This window comes from Narcine bancroftii, chromosome 6, assembly GCF_036971445.1.
Source record: "Narcine bancroftii isolate sNarBan1 chromosome 6, sNarBan1.hap1, whole genome shotgun sequence".
Classification (NCBI taxonomy): Eukaryota; Metazoa; Chordata; class Chondrichthyes; order Torpediniformes; family Narcinidae; genus Narcine; species Narcine bancroftii.
Genome location: NC_091474.1, coordinates 73,733,192 through 73,758,523, shown reverse-complemented (window position 1 = coordinate 73,758,523; position 25,332 = coordinate 73,733,192). Strand labels below are relative to the sequence as shown.

The 25,332-nt window shown below is 42.6% G+C and overlaps 1 protein-coding gene across 14 annotated transcripts in view; it reads left to right on the top strand.

Moving 5' to 3' along the window:
• Positions 1-25,332, top strand: part of ndst2a (N-deacetylase/N-sulfotransferase (heparan glucosaminyl) 2a) — a 287,537-nt gene that overhangs the window by 17,749 nt on the left and 244,456 nt on the right. For 2 of the 14 annotated variants that reach the window (XM_069885362.1, XM_069885371.1), the window contains exons 2-4: positions 8,561-8,704; positions 9,103-9,273; positions 22,231-22,328. The exons of 9 other annotated variants lie outside the window; for them this stretch is intronic. The gene's annotated coding sequence lies outside the window, so the exon portion shown is untranslated. The remainder of the gene's footprint in view (positions 1-8,560; positions 8,705-9,102; positions 9,274-22,230; positions 22,329-25,332) is intronic. 3 more of the 14 variants (XM_069885363.1, XM_069885364.1, XM_069885365.1) reach the window with 2 other exon arrangements.

Sequence of the window (25,332 nt, the reverse complement as noted above, 5' to 3'; positions counted from 1 at the left end):
TTTCGCGGACGAAGATTTATGGAGGGGTAAAAAGTCCACGTCAGCTGCAGGCTCGTTTGTGGCTGACCAGTCCGATGCGGGACAGGCAGACACGATTGCAGCGGTTGCAAGGGAAAATTGGTTGGTTGGGGTTGGGTTTTTCCTCCTTTGCCTTTTGTCAGTGAGGTGGGCTCTGCGGTCTTCTTCAAAGGAGGCTGCTGCCCGCCAAACTGTGAGGCGCCAAGATGCACGGTTTGAGGCGTTATCAGCCCACTGGCGGTGGTCAATGTGGCAGGCACCAAGAGATTACCCCTAAATTAATCTACAACCCCGTACGTTTTTAGAGATTGGGAGAGCACCTATGGAAAACACACACAGACACTGGGAGAACTCCTTACAGACAGAGCATGATTCAAATCTGGGTTGCTGCCATTGTAATAGCGTTGTGCTAACAGATATGGAACAACAGATGAACAGGCCCTTCAGCCCACAATGTCTGTACTGAATGTGATGCTATCATCTCTGCTGCTTGGTGTGATTCCTGTTTCCTTGTGTGTCTAGAAGTCTTGTAATATTACTGTCCTATCTGCTTCCACCATTAGCTGTTCCAGGCACCCAACATTCTGGATAAAATCAGAACTTGAAACTTCTCACCAACATCTTAAAAGCATGTCCTCGAGTAGGTGACATTTTTTCCCCTCCGAGAAAGATTGGACAGTCAGAACCTATTTATTACCTCTCATAATTTTATAAACTATCAGGTGTCCCCTCAGCTTCTGACGCTCTGTAGAAAAGAATTCCAGTTGTCCAACCTCTCCCCTCAGCTCATACACTCTAATCCGGGCAGCATGGGTGGCACGGCCTTTACAGCGGCAGAGATCAGGACTAGAGTTTGAATCCAGCACTGTCTGTAAGGAGTTTGTATGTTCTCCCACTGTCTGCATGGGTTCTTCCCAGGGGCTCCAGTTTGAAACTTATCAGGATGTAGGTTAATTAGGTGTAAATTGAGCTGAAATGGCCTGATACCAAGCTGTATTTCTAAATTAAATTAAATCTCACCCTAAATGGAACATGAAAGTCTGCAGACTCTGTGATTGTAGTTTTTAAAAAAAAAACCACAGAAATGTTGGTGGAACTTAGCTGGTGGAGGGGGAGAGAGGGGGAGAGAGGGGGAGAAGATGGGGGAGGGAAGAGAGGGGGAGGGAAGAGAGGGGGGAGGGAAGAGAGGGGGGAGGGAAGAGAGGGGGGAGGGAAGAGAGGGGGGGAGGGAAGAGAGGGGGGAGGGAAAAAAAGAGAGGGGGGAGGGAAGAGAGGGGGGAGGGAAGAGAGGGGAGAGGGAAGAGAGGGAGAGGGGGGAAGAGAGGGAGAGGGGGAAGAGAGGGAGAGGGGGAAGAGAGGGAGAGGGGGAAGAGAGGGAGAGGGGGGAGAGGGGGAAGAGAGGGAGAGGGGGAAGAGAGGGAGAGGGGGAAGAGAGGGAGAGGGGGAAGAGAGGGAGAGGGGGAAGAGAGGGAGAGGGGGAAGAGAGGGAGAGGGGGAAGAGAGGGAGAGGGGGAAGAGAGGGAGAGGGGGAAGAGAGGGAGAGGGGGGAAGAGAGGGAGAGGGGGAAGAGAGGGAGAGGGGGAAGAGAGGGAGAGGGGGAAGAGAGGGAGAGGGGGGAGAGGGGGAAGAGAGGGAGAGGGGGAAGAGAGGGAGAGGGGGGAGGAGGGGGAGAGGGGGGAGGAGGGGGAGAGGGGGGGAGGAGGGGGAGAGGGGGGAGGAGGGGGAGAGGGGGGAGGAGGGGGAGAGGGGGGAGGAGGGGGAGAGGGGGGAGGAGGGGGGGGAGGAGGGGGAGGAGGGGGAGAAGGGGGAGAGGAGGAGGGGGAGAGGAGGGGGGGGAGGAGGGGGAGAGGGGGGGAGGAGTGGGGGGTGGGAGAGGGGGGTGGGAGAGGGGGGTGGGAGAGGGGGGTGGGAGAGGGGGGTGGGAGAGGGGGGTGGGAGAGGGGGGTGGGAGAGGGGGGTGGGAGAGGGGGGTGGGAGAGGGGGGGTGGGAGAGGGGGGTGGGAGAGGGGGGGTGGGAGAGGGGGGTGGGAGAGGGGGGTGGAGGTGGGAGTGGGAGGGGGGTGGGAGAGGGGGGGTGGGAGAGGGGGGTGGGAGAGGGGGGTGGGAGAGGGGGGTGGGAGAGGGGGGTGGGAGAGGGGGGTGGGAGAGGGGGGTGGGAGAGGGGGGTGGGAGAGGGGGGTGGAGAGGGGGGTGGGAGAGGGGGGTGGGAGAGGGGGGTGGGAGAGGGGGGTGGGAGAGGGGGGTGGGAGAGGGGGGGTGGGAGAGGGGGGTGGGAGAGGGGGGAGGTTAATGCCATGCGGAAGGTGAAGTGCTGTTCCTCCATCTTGTAGGTGGTCTCAGTCTGGTAAGTGCATGAGACCATGGCCAGACATGTCATCAGGGGAATTGAAATCCCTGTGCAAAGACTCCCCATCCTTGCTCATCCTTGCTGTAGGGTGGAGCAGGTCTGAGAATCTATGTAGGCTGTCTGTTTCTTGTTCTGGGCTGTATAATTAGCAGTGATTAACAATGGTTTACTTGAATTGGATGATTGCTACTTGATGCCCATCTTTACTTAGAACATAGAACATTACATTACAGCACAGAAACAGGCCCTTCGGTTGTTCTAGTCTGTACTAATCTATTATTCTGCCTAGTCCTACTGACCTGTACCAGTTCATATCTTTCCATACCCCTCCCATCCATGTATCTGTCCAAATTCTTCTTGATGTTAAAATTGAGCCAACATTCATCACCTCAGCTGGCCGCTCGATCCCACTCCCACCACTCTATGGTTTTCCCCTCTCATGTCCCCTGAAGCTTTTCCCCTCTCCTGTCCCCTGTAAGCTTTTCCCCTCTCCTGTCCCCTGTAAGCTTTTCCCCTCTCCTGTCCCCTGTAAGCTTTTCCCCTCTCCTGTCCCCTGTAAGCTTTTCCCCTCTCCTGTCCCCTGTAAGCTTTTCCCCTCTCCTGTCCCCTGTAAGCTTTTCCCCTCTCCTGTCCCCTGTAAGCTTTTCCCCTCTCCTGTCCCCTGTAAGCTTTTCCCCCTCTCCTGTCCCCTGTAAGCTTTTCCCCTCTCCTGTCCCCTGTAAGCTTTTCCCCTCTCCTGTCCCCCTGTAAGCTTTTCCCCCTCTCCTGTCCCCTGTAAGCTTTTCCCCTCTCCTGTCCCCTGTAAGCTTTTCCCCTCTCCTGTCCCCTGTAAGCTTTTCCCCTTTCACTCTTAATTCATGTCCTCTGGTTTGTAACCTCAGTTTTTTTTTTAAAGCCTACTTATATGTACTCTGTCTATCCCCTCATAATTTAAATACCTCTATCACATCTCCCCTCATTTTTTTACACTCCAGGGAATAACGTCCTAGCCTGTTTAACCTTTCCCTGTAATTCAGTTCCTGAAGTCCTGGCAGCATCCTAATAAACCTTCTCTGCACTCTTTCTCTCTTATTGATATCTTTCGTGCAGTTAGGTGACCAAAACTGCACACAAGATTTGAAGTCTTATACAACTTTAAATAACATCCTAACTTCTATACTCAATACTTTGAAGGCCAACATGACTCAATTTTCAGGAATTTGTGTACAGTATCTGCATTTCCAGATAATTCTATTCTACTGCACTCCTCAGTCCCCAACCATTTGGTGTAAAGTCAGTAACCATCTTCTTGGCTTATGGAATTTTGTTCAGATGAACATTGAAGCGTGTGTCAGAAATAAAACTTCTCACACATGAGTCTCTTTAAAACTGATGACACGACAAGCTTTATTTACAAGTCTGCAGAGTTGGACTCAACTGGTTTCTCACCAGTTAAGCCCCGATACATACAGTGCATTGATTTTTATACCCTTATTATTTGCCCTTCCCCTTCTTATTAATACTGTTTTAATTGGTTAGTATTACAAAAACATTCTAAGTATAACTGCATTATTAATTACCACATTCGTTACGTACGCTGTGAACTCTACATTCACTAAATTCTGTTTCTCACACTTCTTATCAATCCTTTGTCTCCTGCATGTCTCTCACTATGACCATGAAAAGATAGGTTTAAAAAAACATATTCAGCAGATCCTTCTGTCCTTGACTGCTAGTAAACTCTCTGTCCGTTCTGGCTTCCCTGTTTATGATTAATCATCACATTTTAACTTAAGTCTTTTTAACCTAAATTCTCTATATAACAGCGTGGACCCTAACTGGATTGGGCAAAGTTGCCAACTGCTCTATGCATTGGAGTAGCTTGCAATGGTAACTTGAATTTATCTAATGCCTTTATGATAGTTTAAAAAAAAATCCCCAACACACAATGCAGCTACAAAGTTCACCCTTGTCCACGCGATGAACTATTAGGGGAGATGAGAGAAAGTTTTGTCGGAGATCCCATGGTATCTTCAAGGAGAGAGAAAAGGAAGAGATTGCCAAGCCGTGTACTTAATATTGTGAATTGTTTGAATCTTAATAATACAGGTTTGTGCTTAATTCCAGTTATGCTTATTACACCATCTGACTTCCACTCCCCAATGTGGGAAGGATTAGTATGGATATTGTAAGGAAGCAGTGGGGATAGAATGTAACATTATTCATAAAAGGGATTAAGATTCTTGACCATCTTGATTCTTTTTAATGAGTAGTTTCGAACAGCGATCAGAAACTCCCTGATCTACCCGAATCGAAACCACCAAAAGATCTATTTATTATCTTTTTTCCTGCATAATGGGAATCTTATCTGTACTGCTGAAGTTGGTGCATCTTGTTGACCTGTATGGTAGCAGCAAGTAGGAATTTGAACATGTGACCATAAAGTGTTTGCAACCAAGTCCAACTTCATCGCAGCAAATTATCTTTACGGCCAGTGTTTCAAGTATGTTCATGGTGTTCAGTTCTCCTTGTCCCACCGGAATGTTGGTGACATTGCTTGCCTCTCTGGGAGAGCTGTTTTTTTACTTTGAACTGTTGATCAGAAGACACAAAATCAATCCCATTAAGGCTTCTGGAGAAGTTGACTTTAGTTAATGAAATAATGCTGGAATGAAATATCGACTGTTGTAAAATCCCACCTGGTTCTCTGATATCCTATAAAGAAGGAAATCTGCCATCTCTGGCTGATATGATTCATAATCTCCTTCCACATCGGTGCTCACTTCAGGTAGGACAGACAGTAACTAGTCGTGCAGCCAGCACTGACAACATGTATGAATTAAAGAATGTGTTGTTCTTCTTTATATTCTTTTGTGTGTCGTCTTCTGTGTACCAAGGCCTTTTGTTGCATCTGCATCTTGAAGTTTACTGTCATATCCATAAGGACATTCATTTTTTTCCAAAATAAAACTGGCTTCGTCTGTTCAGTGAGAAGGGCAAGAGTGGAAGCATTACCGAGCACTGTCACTGGACACCTTAACTTTTTTTAATAGCATACATCATAATTCAGCCCACGAGCCTGTGCCACCCAAAGCAACCGTGTACGTTTTGAAGGGTGGGAGGAAATCGGATGAATCCCACGCAGATGTGGGTAGAACATACAAACTCCTTACAGACAGGGCCAGATTTGAACTGGGGTAATGGCACTGGGCTAACTGATACGCTAACCATGGTTTTTCTGGTTTTCCACAGTCTTCCTCAAGAAAGTGATCACTAGGTTCACACAATCACCAATACAAGAGCTGCAGGAAGGCCACACCTGAAGCAGCAAGTGTACAAACCCTCGTGATGAGACATGAACACGTATGGGGAAACTGAACGATTCTTGGAAATAAATAAATGTTATTCTCTGAATAGTGAGTAATTTAAAGGAACTCTGGCAGTTAGCTGCGAGTTTGCCAGAGGGTTGAAACTGTGGACCTCTCTCCTCTGAACTGTGGTTGGTACACAGCTGTGAGCTTGTTCTCTGAACTGTGTGTAAAGCAATGTAGGTAGTTACCACTGCAGGATTTCTATTCCCCTTTGGGCCCTCTGATGTTGTGTGAATTTCATCGTATTGATTTAATAGAAAGTTAATTGTAAAAAAAAAAAAGATTCTCAGCATACTGACTGCCCCAGGAACGCAGCAGTATCTGTCCGTGCGAGCCCAATTCCTCAACGGGCCACCTGTGGGAGGTGGGAGAGGTTCCTTGTGAGCAAATGGGGGTTTGTGAAAGGCTGGGATTATATCAACTGATATAACAATTACAGCAAGGAAACAGGCCATTGCGACCTTTCTTGTCCATGCCGAAACACTTGTACTCTCCTAGTCCTGACCTTTTGTGTGTCCCTCCATTCCTTTTACATCCATATACCTCTCTAAATGAGAAAATATTGTACCTGCCTCCACCACCACGTCTGTGCCTTCCACACATCTTATTTCTCCACGCTGTGAGACCTCCTGAGTTCCTCCAGGATTTCTGTGCTTTTACTACAATCATGTCTGCTGCCTTTCGTGTTTCACTTATTTCTCCCCTCCCCTCTCCAAATGTTCAGTCTCCCCTTCACTGTACTTTATATCCTGATCCATTCTGTCCAGCATGTGGCCAAATCTGACTTGGTCACATGGACTAGTTCGTTCATGCATTGCAAGCTCTGTGTATGTATCTCCAGCTGATACTGGAACAAATCGCCCTGGCTTCCTTGGCAGGCTCCAGCTAAGGAGTTGGGGCTCTCACAGACAAACGCTGCAGTATTGCTGAGGCGGTCAGTACGCTGAGTATCTTTTTTTCTCAGTTAGAATCAGAATCAGAATTAATTGTCATGAACATGTCGCAAAAGTCATTTTGTGGCAGCGTCACAGAGCAAACATTTATATAAACCACCTACAAAAATAAATAAAAATAATGCAAGAAATGTTTTATTGATTATTCAGGAATCTGATGGCAGTGGGGAAGAAGCTGTTCTTATGCTGCTGGGTGTTCGTCTTCAGGCTCCTGTACCTTTTTTCCCTGATGGTAGCAGAGTGAAGAGGGCATGGCCTGGGTGGTGGGGGTCTTTGAGGAGAGAGGCCGCTTTTTTTAAAGACACCGCTTTATGTAGATGTCCTCGATGGAGTGAAGTATGGTGCCCATGATGTTAATGGACAAGTTAACAACCCTCTGGATTTTTTTTTCCGTCCTGAGGGTTGACACCTCCACACTAGACCGTGATGCAACCAACCAGAATGCTGTCCTGTAGAGGTTTTCAAGAGTCTTCGGTGACCTACTGAATCTCCTGAAACTTCTCACGAAGTATAGCCGCTGGCGAGCCTTCTTTGTGATTGCATCAGTATGGAGGCTCCAGGACAGATCCTCGGAGATGTTGACACACAGGAATTTGAAATTCTTGACCCTCTCTATTACTGAGCTCTCGATGAGGACTGGATCATGTTCCCCTGATTTCCACAATCATCTCCTTGGCTTTGCTAATGTTGAGTGCCAGGTTATGGTGTGACATCACTCAATGAGCTGATCTATCTCCCTCCTGTATGTTACCTCTTTGCCCTCTGTGACTCTGCTGGCAACCGTGGTGTCATCGGCTAATTTGTAGATGGCATTGGAATTGTGCTCAGCTGCACAGTCATGGTGAGTACAGTAGTGGGGTAAGCACGTATCCTTGAGGTGCACCTGTGTTGATCGTCACTGAAGAGGAGTCGTTGTTTCCAATTCTTACTGACTGGTCTTCCAATGAGGAAGTCAAGGATCCAGTTGCGGGGATGGTGGGGTGCTCTGTTAGCTCAGTAGGACTAAATTCACAAGAACATTCTAGGGCCCAAAGGGGCCTGTTGTGGGAACTGTCTGCAATATTTTAGACTTGGTTCAGAGGTCAAGCTCGCAGCTGTGTACAAACCACAGCTGAGAGAGGGTAGGTGATTAACCCTGACCCCTGGTAACCATCACAGAGTTGCTCTAAGTTACTCATTCCTCAGCCAGGCTCCTGAACCTCCCTACATCTGCTGCCAAACATGGATGAGGGGCAGTGGGTACATGAGATGCCACCACCTGTAGGTTCCCTGCCCAATCACACAGCACCTCAGCTGTTCCTTCATTCTCGATCTCTTCACCTGGCCGTGTCTTTATTTAATTTTTAGGATAAATTTAGACATACAACACAGTACCAAGCCCTTCGGGCCACGAGCCCTTGGCCCCCAATTACCTACCCGCCTGGTACGTTTATAACAGTGGGAGGAAACCGGAGCCCCTGGACAAAACCCACGCAGACATTGGGAAGAACGTACAAGCTCGTTGGTGCTGTAACAGAGAACTGTTGAGTTGCCTGGGCCGTGCTGCAGGAGCTTGCAGTGAGTGATTCAAATGGTGGCTTCCCTCTGTTTCCTCGAGGCCAGCAAGACTTGGGCTATAATCTCTGGATTGATGTTTGTGTCCCACAAGTAAATAAACTAAACTTTGAATACAGCAGATTTTCTGCCTTGTGCTTGATGAATATCACAATAATTGTTTTTGTATTACAGCAGTAATGAAAAATGTCCTTCAACATTTCCAGATCTGTTTCTGCATTTGGAACATTTAAATTGCTCTCCCAGTTGTAAATTGCATTTGTATCTGCTGGGCCAAGGAAATCTATTTTTTCTTTGTATAACTGGCTTTTTTTGATTGCAATCATCTTTTGTTTCAGTTTAATTGGAAATATTAATTTGCACCTGGGAGTTTCCAGAGTCTTCAATAAAAACAGATTTGGAATTGGTTCATTTTTTGTGACTTGCCAACTAAATGATTTCAATCAGCAAGATTCTGGAAGTGTAGCAGAGGAATTTTCAAGGTAACTTGATCTGCATTTGAAATGGGGGGGGGGGGGTGCTGGGTGTGGGAAGGAACCAGCAGCTATAAAATGGGGGAGGGGGAGTGTAAAGAGGAGGGTGATGGAAATTCAACCTTGCTCAAGCCCACACGAATTACAACAAACGTTTATATAGGGCGGCACATTTAGCGCAACTCTGTTACAGCGCCAGCGGTCTGAGCTTGTGTGTAGGGAGTTTGTATGTTCTCCATGGGTCTGCATTGGCTTTCCTCTGGGTGCTCCAGTTTCTTCCCACCATTCCAAAATGCACCAGGGGTTTTAGGTCAATTGTGTGGCATGAGCAGGAAGTGCCTGTTACCATGCTCTATGTCAAAATTTTAAATTAAAAAATAAAAATGCCTCTGAATTTTTTCTGGTAGTGGAAGTCTCGGCCTGCATGCTGGATACTAAATGTTCTGATGTTGGAATGGAGTAAGACTTTGGAGCGAGGAGGCACTGTGAACTTTGTGGTGGTTCTGCAGGGGGCTGATGGAAATGGCACTGACTCCTTGTGAAGCAACAATTGACTGGTATCCATCCCAGCATCAGAGGTGTGTAAACATTGGTGTGCTCAAGTAATGTTCTTCCACTCTCCCTCCCTGATTCAAGGTAAATGAGCCATTGATATCAACCCTGTTGTGCTCGAACACCAATTTTGAATCTCTCATGTAAAAGTTAGTGTTGGTAAATGGGTATATCAAGTCTCTTCGAGGGCATGTTCCACAATGACACAAAATAGCTTCCTGTTTTCACAGTTACTCTGAAGAATGATTTAACATAGTTTGCAAGTTTCTGCAGCAAGGGAAAATGGGTTTGAAACCTTGATTTGAATTGGCGGAAAAGGTTTTGAATGTTCATGGTTATCCAGTACAATTTGGTCACATCTCTCACTGTCCATCTAGATGAATGAGTGGCCTCGGGCTGCTGGAGTTTTGCATTAGTTGGCAATTTGGAGAGAGGAATGGGAATGGATAAATCATTGTTCTCGGCATCTGATCCTTCTGGGAATGATGCTGCAGAGCAAATTTCCGGACTTTGATGAATTTGACCTATGCATTAATTATGTTGGCTTTACATTTCCTTCTTTGGTTTTTGTTCATTTGCAGGGAATGTATATAGTTTCACTCGGGTTTAAACCTTCCCCCATACCATTGTTCATTCCATTTTTGATTATGGCTTTGTTTCATTTTTTACAAGAATCATTTTTGGAAGTTATTTTAATGTTTTTTTTGGGTGACTTTCCCCTTATGAAATACTCGCATCGGCTCTCAAATATATACTTTGAGAATGCGTATTGCATGCAAAACTAAACTGACTGTAAAACTGTAGTAGGAATCCAGCAAAAAGAATCTGAGGCTGAGATATTTTGTCTTTAACATGGTTAAATTTTTTAAATTATTTACAGCACGGTAGAAACCAATTATGGCCATTTAAACCTGTGCCGCCCAATTACACCCAAATTAACCTACAAACCCCATATGCTTTGGAGGGTGGGAGGAAATAAAATAAAACGTACAAATTTCTTACAGACTGCGTCGGATTCAAACCCAGGTCACTAGCTCTGTAACAGCGTTGCACTAACCACTACACCAACCGTACCACCCAGTACTGAAGTCTACTGTTGACTTGCTTAATGTCATTATGTGCTGTCACTTTGTCTTGCATGCTATCCAGACAAATCAAACTCTCCCTCCTTAGTACAAGAATAAAAACCTATTGTTACATGAAATAAAAGGGAAAAATACAGTTCGATAGAAATATATGGTTAAATATATGGTTAATCAGTACTAATGGGAAGACCGTTCAAGTCAGAAGAAAGGAAACTTGCCTTGAACCTGGCAGTGCGAGTTTTCAAACTAGTGCATCTTCTCCCCGAAGCAAGTGGAGAGAAGATCAGAGAATGTCTCAAAACAAGTTCACTGATAACTCTCCACAGGGGATTCGATAAGCATTTGAATTGGAAAAACTTCTAGAGTCATTGGGGCAGAGGAGAGAGCTGGGACGAATTCAGGGATTGGTTCTGTTGGAAAGTTGGATGATCTACGACTGGGGTCCCAAAACATTTTAGACCATTGTCCCCTTCATGGAATACTTTTTTAAATTATTTTTTTATTTTTCACACTGAACCATATCAACCAAAATATATATACAAATGTTTCTCATTAAATATACACAGTAGAATTTTCTCCCTTTTTCCCCCTACCCTCCCTCCCCCCTTCCCACCCCCAAGACCAATAAATATTCAACATATACAAAAAAACCATAAAATAATGTCTTCACACAATGAAAAATAAACAAGAAAAATGCATCATTTGCTTTTACACACTGAATCAAATAGTTTTCTCTTATCATTTTAGGGGGTGGAGGTCCAAGGCAAGCTCTCCCTGTTGTGTTCCATGTATGGTTCCCAAATTTGTTCATATAATGTGACTTTATTTTTAAAAATTGTTATTTTTTCCAATGGAATACATTTATTCATTTCCATGTATCATTGCTGTATTCTCGGGCTCTCTTCCATTTTCCAAGTTCACATTCTACACTTTTTTTTGCTACTGCTAAGGCTATCATAATGAATCTTTTTTGCGCTTTATCCAATTGGAGGCCTAATTCATTACTACTTAGGTTACCTAAAAGAAAGATCTCTGGATTTTTTGGTATGTTATTTTTTTGTAATTTTATTTAATATCTGATTTAGTTCTTCCCAAAACGTATTCACTTTCGTACATGCCCAAGTTACATGTAATGTTGTTCCCATTTCCTTCTTATAGCAAAAACATCTATCTGATAATGTTGAATCCCATTCTTTTAATTTTTGAGGAGTGATATATACCCTGTGTAACCAATTATACTGTATCATGTATAACCTTGTGTTTATTGTATTCTTCATAGTTCCAGAATTTTTCCCACACTTCATTTTTTATCTTTATTTTTAAATCCTGTTCCAACTTCTGTTTAGGCTTATAGTTTATTTCATCATTTTCCTTATCTTGCAGCTTAATGTACATGTTGGTTATAAATCTTTTAATTATCATTGTGTATGTAATCACATATTCAAAGCTGCTTCCTTCAGGTAGTCTCAAGCTGTTTCCCAATTTATCCTTTAAATAAGCTTTCAATTGATGATATGCAAACATTGTCTCATGAGTTATTCCATATTTGTACTTCAACTGTTCAAATGTTAATAAATTATTTCCCAAAAAACAATTTTCTATTCTTTTGATTCCTTTCCTCTCCCATTCTCTAAAGGAAAGGTTATCTATTGTAGAAGGGATTAATGGGTTTTGAGTCAATAACAAATTTGATATTTGATACTTCATTTTTTTCCTTTCTAAGTGGGTCTTCTTCCATATATTAAGTAAATGATCCAATACTGGTGAGCTTTTATATTGCACCAGCTTTTCATCCCACTTATAAACTATATGTTCTAGTATCTTCTCCCCTATTTTATCTAGTTCTATCTTAGTCCAGTCTGGTTTTTTCTCTTGTAAAAGTCTGATAAATACCTTAATTGTGCGGCTCTATAATAATTTTTAAAGTTTGGTAACTGCAAACCACCTTGGTTGTACCTCTCTGTTAATTTATCTAACGCTACCCTCGGTTTCCCCCTTTCTACAAGAATTTCCTTATTATTCTCTTTAGTTCATTAAAGAATTTCTCTGTTAAGGGAATTGGTAATGATTGAAATAAGTATTGTATCCTTGGGAAGACATTCATTTTAATGCAATTTACCCTCCCTATTAATGTTAGCGGTAATTCTTTCCAATATTCGAAGTCTTCCTGCAATTTCTTTATTAGTGGCTGATAATTTAGTTTGTACAAGTGGCTTAAGTTATTATCCAACCTGATCCCTAGGTATCGGATTGCTTGTGCTTCCCATTTAAATGGTGATTCTTTTTAAATTCTGTATAGTCTGCGTTACTCATTGGTGCCACTTCACTTTTATTTGCATTGATCTTGTACCCCGATATTTCTCCATATTCCTTCAATTTCTTATATAGTTCTTTTATTGATATTTCTGGTTCTGTTAAGTATACTATGATGTCATCTGCAAATAAGCTGATTTTATACTCCTCCTTTATTTTTATCTCTTCTATTTTCTGTTATCAGTTCTGCCAAAGGTTCTATTGCTAAGGCGAACAATGAGAGGGATAATGGACATCCCTGTCTAGTTGACCTTTAATTTAAATTGGCTCGATACATATCCATTTACTGTTACCTTCGCCAATGGTCCATTATACAATGCTTTAATCCAATTAATACATTTTTCTGGTAGATTGAACCTTTGTGATACTTTAAATAAATAGTTCCACTCTGCTCTGTCAAAGGCTTTTTCTGTGTTTAAAGCAACAGCCACTGATGGTTTCTTATTTCCTTGAACTGCATGAATTAGATTAATGTTTACAGACATTATCAGCTGTTTGTCTTAATAAATCCAGTTTGATCTTGTTTTACAATTTTTGGTACACAATCGGCCAATCTCTTTGCTAATAATTTCACTATTATCTTATAATCTGAGTTAAGTAGTGATATTGGTCTATATGATGCTGGTATTAATGGATCCTTCCCCATCTTTGGTATTACTGTAATTATTGCTGTCTTATGAATCTGACAACTTCATGGAATACTTGATCCCTCATGGACTCCCCAGGAATGGGGTGGGGTGGATGGGCAGGGGGAGGGGTAGCTTTTCTGGACGGACGGACGACGGACGGACGGAGGGGGGAAACAAAGAATACATACATCTTTCTTCTACACTCAGTCCTGTTCGGTCCCAACTTATTCAAAGGCCGAAGCCAAATACAACATGGCAGCTACCAAGGCCCATTCTCATGAAAGGTTGGCCACCACCCCTGCCATAGACACTATTTTCTGTTGATCCGTCACTGCTTTCCACTGCAAAAGTTCAATCAGCCCCTGGTGTTTATTGACCCCCCCCCTTGACCCCCTGGCATTTATCGACCCCTTGGATAGTCCCATCAACCCCCAAGGGTAGATTATAGACCACTCTGAGGACCCCTGATCTATGATATAGCCATATATGCTCCTGATATAAACCCAGAGAGGTGAACTGAGATTAGTGGTGAGGAGACGACATGGAACATGTAAAGGATGGGGAACGGTGACTGAGTGGGTACAATGAATGTGGAAAAATAGGTAATCTATTTTGAAGAAAAATAAAGAAAGCAACAAAGCACTGACATTTCAACGATATGGTTCTTCTTACAATCATGAGGTATGTCTTCTGTTTCACCGGATGACATTGAACACACTTCTGCTTAACATTTGTTTAAAGTTAAATGTTTAAAGTTAAATGTTGGTTACCATGCAGTAGTCCAGAAGACTACCCAGTCTGACACCACCAATGTCCTAAGTGTGCCAGATCAGATGGATTATCTAAGTAACGCAAAACTGATGACTGTTGTGGTACAAAGTGGGTGGGGTGTGGGCTTTTTGCATGTGAAACACAAGAAGTTGGCAATGAGGAATGCTGGCCCTTCTTACAAAGTAGAGAACTTTTGATGCGTCATAGCAGGACACAGTGGGACCAGACCTGGAGTGATATAAACTGGTGGCACTTAAGGAAGTCGTTGCATTGTCGTTAAACAAGACAGACTGCTGACCCTGTGATTGTCGTTTTATACACAAAAGTGCTGGAGAAACTCATCAGGTCCTGCAGCCTTCATTGGAAGTAAATATGTAAACCCACACTTTGGATCAATGTCAATCCTTGTCTGAGCAAAAAGCAGGCAGCTGAATTAAAAAGATGAGAAGGAGGAAAGAAGAGTCCAGAGAGGAGCAGAAGAGAAAAAGGCTGGTGATGGGGAGAGGAGACAGGTCTCTGGATGGAGAGGGAAGGGGTAGGGAGCTGGAGGAAAGGAGACCGAGAGAGAGAGAGAGAGAGGCCTAATTGAAACTGGAGGTTGATTTTAATGATATCTGGTTGGAGAGTGCCCAGACAGAATATTAGGTGTTGTATTGGAGATGTGCAGAGTGGGTTCACTTGGCTGGGATGAAAGGCTCGATGCATGAAGAGAGGTTAGCTGCATAATGTTGAGTTTAGTAGAATTAAAAGCCGATCTTACTGAAGTATAGATAGTTTAAAAAAATTTTAGACATTCAGCCCTTTTGGCCCACTGGCCTATGTCACCCAATTGACCTCCAACTCCTGTTACATTTTAAACAGTGGGAGGAGACCGGAGCGCTTGGTTGAAACCCTTGCAGACACTGGGAGAACATGCAAGCTCCTTATAGACAGTGCCAGATTCTAACACCAGATGCTGGTGCTGTAATATTGTTGCATGAACTGCTTTTGAGGGGGGAACTGCTAGGGTGGATGCAGAGAGGATATTTCCCCTGGTGAGGTTCTAGGATGGGGAATGTCGCAGATTAAGAAGGAAGATTGCCCATTTTAGCCAGAGATGAGGAGAGTTGTGAAGGCAGAGTTGAGACTGACAAACATAGACAACAAGGAAGTCGAGGATTATGGGGACAGCGCGGGAAGTTGGTGCAGTGGCCAAGGTTTAGTCAGCCATGGTCTAGTTGACTGGCAGAACTGGCTTAAAGAGCTGAGTGGGGTGTTCCGGTTTCTCAGATCATGTAGGAGTGAACTAACTAGGAGAAAGGATTCTCTTTGGTTCCTCATGACCATCTCTGGCAAAAATGACAGCTGCATCCAGAAGACATAGAAGCAGAAATAGGCCATTTAGCTCATCGAGTATGACTCACCATTTCATCATGAGCTGATCCATTTTCCTACTCAGCCCGGCTTTTCCCTATAACCTTTGATGCCCTGGCCAATCAAGAATCCATCAATCTCTTCCTTAAATACACCCAATGACCTGGTTTCCATAATCGCCTTTGGCAACAAATTCCACAGATTTGCTACCCTCTGGCGGAAGAGCTTCCCCCGCAAGTTTGTTCCAAATCCTGAAGTTGTGCTCTCTTGTCCTAGACCAGGGGTGGCCAACCTTTTACATTACATGCATCAAAGTAAATGGTGACAAGGAGGTCTCGTGTGAGCAGGCCTTGGTGGCCACCATGTTGTATTTGGCTTTGGCCTTTTAATAGTTGAGAGCATCAACTCCAACATCTTCCCAACCACTGATGTCAGGTGATCGGTGGATAAGGGAGGGAGGGAGGGCACACCAGCAAACTGGGGGGGGGGGGGGGAGAGACTGCTTCTGTGAATGGAGAGTTCTGTGAATGGAGAGGGAAGAGGGGTGGAGAGCTCGAGGACATAGGAAATGGGAATGGAGATTAGATTAGCAGAAACCAGAGAAGCCTACGTTTGGAGAGAGTACCTGGACAGAAGATCATGTTGCTCTTCCAATTTGTCAGTGGTTTTGGTTGGACAGAGCATGAGGCCATGGGCAGACATGCTGATATGAGAAGCATGGAATTTAATTGCTCCACCAGTGTTTGCTGTGCTATCATTTGCTGACCTTCTTCATCTCTGGATATCCCTCCCTAAATTTCTACACCTAATACAATTGACCAGAAACAAATTGCTCGAGTCGCCTTCTTGTGACTCATTGTCAATTTGGGGTTGAACCTGAGCCAAGCGGAGCTTCTGTGCAACCTTTGAAATAAATGATTTACTGAATTCGTAGAATTTTTCTATTGGAAATATTTGCCCATGAATCAAACAGCTCACTCAGCTGCAACAGAGAGCAATTATGGGTGAGAGATGTCACAGTGGGCTTGGAGTTGTGTAGATTCACTGAGCGTGGAAGGATTCCTTGCCTTCAACATGTTAGTGAACCAGATGGCGCACTTGCAGTAATCCAGTGGTTTCATGGTTGAGTTCCCTGATGCTTGTTCAGTGTTTCAGGTTTAGTTAATTAAGTAAACTTAAATTCCCCAGCTTTTCTTTTTGGAACCCATGTTTGCATGTCATTAGTTCGTATCTGTGGATTGCTAGCTTGGCATTCTACCCAATATGTTATTGTACTCCAAGTAGATTATATGTGAGAGATCACAAAACTTCAATTGAGCAGATGATGCCTGCAGAGCATTTCCATCATTTTCAGATTTTATTTTTGCATGACTGCTTTTGGGAAGCTTTTATGTTTGTTACTGTGTTTTTATTTTAAAACATTCTTAAATGCCATTAATTGATGATAAAATTTGTGCACTTTTAAATTAAAAAAAAAAATTCAGGAGCACTGAACTATTAAAAATGTACATCAGAGGCATTCAACATCCTCGAGCATTGACAGCTGACAAAGCAGAAGAGAGTTTTGCAGACTATAAATTCATTCCTGGATGGGTTTTGTTGCAGGGTTTATTCTGATCTCTTCGTATCACTTTAAAAAAAAAATAAAAGTAGAAACACTATGCTGGGGAAACTGAGCAGGTCAGCCAGTGGACTTTATGTAACAGATAAAGGTGTTTCGGGCTTGAGCCCTTCATCAGTATTCATCAAGTCATGAGCAAAATGTAGGTAGGCATTGGAAACCGCCTGTATTTTCTCCAGCTGGGTCAGATAAACATCAAAACGGCTGATTTTATGTTCTTCTTGTCCAACTTTGAAGCCTTTAATATCTGGATCTCTCCTTATAATCTCAGTGTGCGGTTTAATCACAAGGATAAACAGCACCGGGGACACTGTCTACTCGATCTACTCAAAGGGAAAACTGCTGACATTACTTGTGGTTTATGATGGAGTTTTTATCCAATTTTTGAATATTCTACCTATTCCAAATTACTCCAATGCTCTAAATTTAAAAAAAAAAGAGGCCATTCTAAGATGTCGAAAGCCTTTTTGACATAAAGGGAGACGGGTGTACTGGAGTTCAATTTTGATTGAGCCATATGTATTATATTAAATAACCTACCCAGACTATTTGAAGAGTGTTTTCTTTTAAGAAATCCCACCTGATCTGTACATGTCAATTTAGGTCAATATTGTCCCAGTCTATTAGCTAACACCTTTGCCAATATCTTATAATCAACATTCAAAAGGGAGATAGGTCTATAAGATGAGGTTTTTAATGGGTCATTTTTTTTGGCAAGACTAATAATAGCCATTGAAGGAGAGTCCGAGTCTCCACTGCCTGGTCGAGCACATCCATTATAAGAGGCATCAACAGGTCCATAAATTGTCTATAGAACTCGAGTGGGAACCCAGCCTCCCTGGAGACATTAGGTTGGGGAGTGTTCGGAGCTTTTTCAATTTATTCTCTTGTGAAAGGGGTATCTAACTCCATCAGTTCTCTCACCAGTTTTGGAAGCTCAACGTTCACTAGAAACTAGTCCATCTCAATATCATCTCCTAATAATTCTGATTATTATATTGTTTGTAATATTGTTTTAAAAACCATTCATCTCTTTTTGATTATACGTTAGGATATTTTAATTGTGTTTATCATCTTCGATTCTTCTGACTTCACTTGCAAGGACAAAACCATATGTGCTTATTTTCCAAATTCATAATATTCTTGCTTAGTTTTCAAAATTTTTAACAATTTTTTTTATTCTCTGTCCATTTTTTTTTGTAAACCCTTCCTCTGATATTCTTTCTCCAGTTCTGTTATCTCTTTCTCAAACCATCCAATTCTACATTATGTTCCCCTTTTAAGATTTTTTAAAATAAATAATTTGTCCTCTCAGATAAGCTTTAAGTGTATTCCACATCAAAAAGCTGTTAACAGTGGAAGGGAGATTTGTCTCACAAAATAGCTCTATCTGTCTCCAAATAAACTTGCAGAAGTCTTGTCTTTTTTCAACAACGTGGCATTAAGGCGCCATCTATACACATTTTCTTGTTTTTCCGCTATCACAATAGTTACGGTTATTCTGTTTTTAACACTTAAAAAAAAAAAATTGTGCAGACATTAAAAAAATAAATCAATCTTTGTATGTGAGTCATGGTCCCTTGAGTAGAATGAGTAGTCTCTTTGTTTGGGATTGAGCTTCCTCCAAATATCAATCAGATTTAAATTTTTCATAAATTATAGCGTCTCTTTTGCGGATTTTGCCTCATTACCGTTCTCGCTGATTTATCCAATATTGGATCCAAACAGAAATTAAAATATCCCCCCCACCATTATATTTTGTCTACCCTCTGCTGCTTTAAAAAAAATCCTTCATAAAGGGTTCATCGTCATAATTTGGAGTGTAAATGTTCATAAATCCACGATTCAGCATAAATTTTACAACGTACCATTATAAACCTTCTGGCTTAGTCAATTGATACATACTATTTCTGGTACATTTTTATTAATTGTTCCATGCTGAGGAGTATCTGCATTATTACCATGGTCATCATTCCAGATATTCCCGTCCCATTCATCAATTACATCGGGATCGTCGCCATTCCTTATCATGGCACAAATACGATGTGGATCAGGTTCTACTCCATGCCTTTCTTTATCTGCACAGAGCTGCTGCTGGAGTTTAATATTACGGCAGATTGTTTGGACATGCTTATCCTCCCATTCTTTGGCTCAGTCCTGACTGGTGTAAACAATCTCACTCATCATGGAACAGCGTTGTCGCAGGTCTTCTAGCTCCTCCTCTAGTTGCTCTCTCTTACGCTGAGATTCTACTTCTCGCTGAACTAATTCTGCTTCACGCTGAACGGAGTGGCGTAAGGCTGTGGCCAGCAGCCAAAAACCGTCCGTCAGCATCCCCTTTTTATCAGGAAATTTACTTTCTTGAAGGAGAGTGGCAACCCGCTCTCCCAGAGGTGCACTTGATGGGTCTAACTTCTCATCCCAACTTATGGGTGGTCCCAACAAAAACAGGGTATTGGCCAACATGCCAAACCCATTGTCTTTGGAAGTCCATCCCGGAATCAAGAACTGCTCAGGGCTTACCTCTTTCTTTCGGCGAAACATCTCGAGACCAACCCTGCCCGCTGCGCCAATTGTCTTGGGTAAACTTATACCTCTCATTTTGTTTGTTTTAGAATGGTTACAGTGTTTGAGCTACCGAAAGAAAATAGACCCACACACACCAAGAGCAGTTCAGTTTATACAAGGCTTTATTACTAAATCTAAAGCTGAATTCACACTACAATATGCAAGCCCTTCCCAATTATACTTATCAACACCTGGACTGGCCCCAACTGCCGAAGGGAGGCAACGACTGCACACTTGCAGTAGGTTGTCGGGGCACCGGTAGCAGCTTCTCCACCTCCCTCGACCAGGGCGTTAGCTGGACTCTTGGAGTTCTTCTTGCTGAGAGATGTTGCCACCTCTTGGAGAGTCTCAAACTTGTATTACACAAAAGTTGTTTACTTCAGATCTTATCTCTTTGAACAAATGATTTAATTATCTTCAAGGTCTCCTGACAGTCTGCAACCAACAAAAGACAACTGCATCTCTGGGCCTCATGGTGGAAGTTGGATAATGTCTACTGATTCATATGCATCCCTGGGCCCCATAGTGTAAATTTAGATAATGCCTACTAATTCATATGCAACAAGCAGGTTCTCAGCCTTGTAGAAGCAAAGGCTGCAAAAGTAAGAAACACGGTTTAAATCTTCCATTACACTCACCCATCCTCTTTTTAATTTAGCGTGCTCCAATTTAGTAAGATGTGTTTCCTGCTGGAAAACTACATCCACCTTTAGTCTTTTTTAAAAGAGTGTCAAGACCCTTTTCTTTTTTCTAAACCATCCTGTTTAAACTGTTAACATTCAAACTAATGAGTTTTAACATTCTATCCATACCTGTTCTTAAACAAATATTGTTCAGCAATAAAATCTTTTCGATTATTCAAGAAATACAGTGATCTTTCTCCTTTTTAAAAAAAACATATATAGCACTCCTGCTTTGATGGTGACATAAACAAGAAATCCCAGAAGCCCACAAGAAAAAGCCCATGAAGTCTTCCGCAAAAGAAGAACCCCTCCCTTTAGCACCATCTTGCAAAACTGCTTCTCTCCTGGCACCATTAGACCAGAGTCTCCACCCTGCTACTATTTTTTACCAAGTTCTCGCTCTTTCTTGAGCTCTCCATATAAATTTCAATAATATTTAACAATAAATACAAGATGGTTAAAAAAAAAAACACTTTTTACTTGGTCCCATTGTAAACATTCTTCTTCATCTCCTTGTTTAATATCTTTAATGTTTTCATGATCTTCATAGAAGTTCTTTCGCTTCCTTGGCCTTGATAAAACATAGATTACCATCTGTTACTTTGACCCTCAGAGTCGCAGGATACATCATCGAGTATTTTATAGTTTTTGACCACAGTTGCCTTTTTACATCATCAAATTCCTTTCTTTGCTTAATCAAAGTTGGGCTAAAGCCTTGAAAGAATAGCACCCTTCCACTGTTGAACTCAAGTGCGTCATTGTGTTGCTTGGAGTAATCAAGTGCTCCCAAAACAGTTTCCCGTTCCCGGTAACTCAAAAGTCTTAACAGGACCGGCCATGATCACTGCTTGTCAGATCTTCTGGGTCTGATGAGCCCTTTCTATTTGTAGTTTTCCGTTGCATTTATTTTCTCCCAACACTCTTGGGGTCCAACTTTTTCCATGAGGTCGATCTTAACCAGCATAGGTTGGTTATCCAAGTCCCACTTCTTTGCATCTTCTTCCAAAACTTTCAGCTTTTCTTGCACTTTGACCAAGTCAACTTCCACTTGGCCCATTCCTGGCATTAAATCCTCAATTGTCTCTTTAAATTCAGTCATTTACTCTAGCACATCTCTCATTGTGGTTTCAACACCCTTGAAACGATTGCCTAAAGTCTCCATCCTATCCGGGATTATATTCATGTCTTGCGCTGACTCCCTAACACTGCCGGGTTAAGTCAATCCCAAGGCTACTTTTGTGCCACTCCCTTTCAGGCTTTCACTTGGTTCCTGGCTGAGTTAGTATGTCTTCCAATTTTGGCTTTTTAGTGTTGCTTTTGTTCATTCACAGTGGGTGGGGGGGGGGGGGGAAATTCGTAATTTTGAACTGTCGTTTTGATACTCTTCACGGAGAGCTCATTCTTCACATGGCCCTCTATCGTTTTGAGGCAATTGTACTCATCAGGAATTCAACACTTGGCTCTTTGACAAGATCAGCTTCTGGTGAAATGGAGAGGGTAGAATGCAGACTGTGGTTCACTCAAGAAAATCCTGGCCAAAGTAACAGTTACAGTGGAACACTAAGCGCTGATTTACTTGGGTACATTCGAAGAACCAATCTGGTGATCCCAGCAAATGTGGTTTTAATAATGGCCATAAACTTTTCAGATTTAGTTTTTGATTGAATGTAATTGCAGGAGGCAATCAAGTGAATTACTATCTCATACTAAGGCTGTCTGCATATTCAATTATCCCGAAAAGCTTTCAGTCAACAGTAATTTAATATTGAAATCACTTAGATTTTTTTAAACTGAAATACCAACTGTGTCAGACAGGAGCTTGGTTTGCACGAGTCTGACTGGAGGAGGACGATTTTGATGTTTGCTTTTCCATAAGTTTTGATCATATCTGTTTAGTTGAATTTTTGAACAGGACCTTTAAGGTTTTAGTGCAGTGACTTCACCCATGGTTTCAATACAGGCAACCCCTGGGTTACAAACAACTCGGACTGAACGAACGGGCTGTTCCCCAATTGGCGCGTGTGCAAAATGCTACCTCTCGAACGCTAAATAAGAACCGTGAGTACCTGTTCCACTTAAGTGCAAATTCGGCTTATAGGCAGACCCAGGTAACAGAACTCATTTGTAACCTGGGAACTGCTTATAGAACATTATTCTTTGATATTTTTTATTACACTGCACAACACATTTTTTCAAAAGGTTTGTTTCATGAAAATAAAATTGGGGAAGATGATAGACAACTGAACAAAACGATAATTTCAGATTTGCTGTATCGTGTTGGAAGTTGGAAAAACATTAAATTAACTTTTATTGAATTGAGCTTGTTTAATCGCACAATGGTGTTGACACGTTGCATTAGTTCAACTGACCTAAAAATGTTTTGCTGCTGATTTTAATTTGTACTCAGCATCTGATGCCTCTCGTGTTATTGTCCAACAATAGTTGCCCAGCGTTGATAGATTCCAGTTGCCCTTATACCGCTTTTCCATGGTTGCAATGTCCTGGTGAAACCTTTCCCCGTGTTCGTTACTGACTGCACCAAGATCAGCAGGGAAGACGTCCAAGTGCGAATGCAGAGAATGAATTTTCAAAGACCTGTTACATTTCATTAAACAGAGTTGGCATCAAAAAAGGTTTGAAGCAGGGTGCAGGCTCGAAATGTTGGTTATATAACTTTCTATGGACGCTGCAAGACTGCTGAGTTCCTCCAGTGGTTTTTTTTGCCTTTTGTTAAACAGATGATTTTAGAAATGTTGGGCATGATGTGACCATTCAACTTGTGTTCAGGCTGGCCTCCATTCTGCTCTCTGTCTACGTAATGGCATTTAAATGCTCAATTCGGACTTTGTAAAAATGATGAAAATTTGCTTTACTGGGATCCAGTGTGGGTAAAGAGCTTTAATTTAAATCCTTCTCAAAATATTTTTTCTCTACTGCCACTCATTGGTGAGATGACTTATTTGAACATCTGAGCATCTGTCACTCTTTTTGAAAGCTGCAATGTGATTAAATTTTATTTCATGTTTTTCAATTTGTGGCTGTTCTAATTGTCTACAATTAACATTACTCAGTTTGGGCATGAATTTTATTGTTGGCTTGCGTTTTCCGTATGTCCATCAGACATGGAGAAGGACGCTCTGGCCCGCCAGGGAAACACTGGTGTTGCTCCCTCTAGTGAACTTGTGAATGTTGTCTGATCCTCTGAGCCTCACCAGCTTTACCCATTCCTCACTCCTTCTCCCTACATCCTGTTCTCCCCAAATTCAAATGGACGAGAGGCTTCGGGGGCTGTGAGGAAGTTACATAAAACTTCTTTTATTAATGAAGTTAAAGTTTTTTGTTTAGTTTGCATGTTCTATTGTTTTTACAAAAAGACTATTTATAGGTTAAAAGTCTTAATCTAGCAACTTTGGCAGAAAACGAAAATCCAAACTCGAGCAATCTTCAACCTGAGCCATCTTCATCCTTTGTGTCCTTGGTAGCAGAAGGTCCTGACTTGAAGCATTGACTGACCATTTCAAACTACAGATGCTACCTGACTGCCTTCTGCTTCTCTTTATTTACTCAGGAGAACTTGCAGTTCTCGAGACATTCCCTGTGTCATGTCAAGTTTCAATGAACTAACTCTCAGCTGAAGTATCTGTTGGCTTGGAAAGGCTGTTGGTTGAGATCGCGATCGTTGCATTGGTGAGCTGGTTAGCTTTGGTTAGCTGCAGATTTGTACTGATCTTGGCCAATTTAGATCTTGGTTATATCCAGTTAACCAGTAAAGATCTGAATTATAGATTAAAAACATACCTGCCTACCAGAGTGGCTGTATCACGGAATGGCAGGGTAGAGGTTCAGCGTGGAATTGTTCCGAATTGTTGGCACATTTTGGGGACAGAAGTGGGGTAGGAGGAAGAAGGAGCGGGGCCTCGGCAGCTGTCCTGGCTGTTCTGTGAGAGCAGCCATCCACCTCCATGGAAATAGCACCCAGCGGACGTCTGCACTGGAGACCAGCTGAATGGGTGGCAATTCTAGGCCAACAGATTATCATCCCATTGTAAACACAGTGGAGCTAATGGTGAATTCAAGAGGTTGATCTTTATTGGGATTGTGGAGCTTCTTGGCAGAGAAAGTCTTACCCAGGAGAAGCTGGATGGGACTGAATTTGTGAGGCTGATTTTGAGCATGTGTGCATCTGCTTAACAGAACAAACTCTGAGAGAACTTGTGCAAAATGATCACATTCTACATGCATTATCTTTGCATTTGATAATCACTTTAAGAATGTTGAAGCATCTCGAAGCATTAAAATTCTCCCTCAGAGGAAATGTATTAGCGTCACTGTTGGCTTCCAATCTTTATTTTAAAAACTACAGGAGGTGCATCCTCATGGGGGGGGTGGGGGGGATTGCTACTGCTATTTAAGAGGGTTGAAAGTTGTTTGGCAGGGGATGGAAACTTGAGAATCAGGCCTGGGAGAAGCAAAACTGGAAGGGAAAGTTAGGAATGGAAGGAAAAGTAAAGCATGAAAATCTGTGGACCCCACGGTTGTAGTAAAAGCCCACAATGCTGGAGAAACTCAGCTGGTCAAACAGTGTAGCGAAGATAAAAAAAAAAATATATAATTGCTGTTTCGGGCTTGAGCCCTTCTTTGAAGGCCCGAAACATCAGTTATGTATTTTTACCTTTTACTATGCAGGTACTCCCTGACTTGCAACCATCTACGGGAACGACCGAAAATTTAAAAAAATATAACATTTATGTGGGTTATTGCTGTATTTGACAAACTATAACAGGGAGCCAAAATGTGCGTACGTGTTGGTCTGTGTTCTAAGGTGCTTAGACTGGGTGAGGGTATCTTGATTTCTATGTGCATGCACGAATCTTCGGTTTCAATATCATTAGGGCGCTTAATTCTCATGCATGCACCAACTGAACTCCAATACGTGAACCCACCGCGCATGTGTCAACTGAAGACTCACGCACGCGCATAGGAATCAAGATGGCTGCACCCAGCCTATGGTCTCCAGGACCCTGACTATCAAGGTAAGCACGGACCAGAATATGGTTGGTCG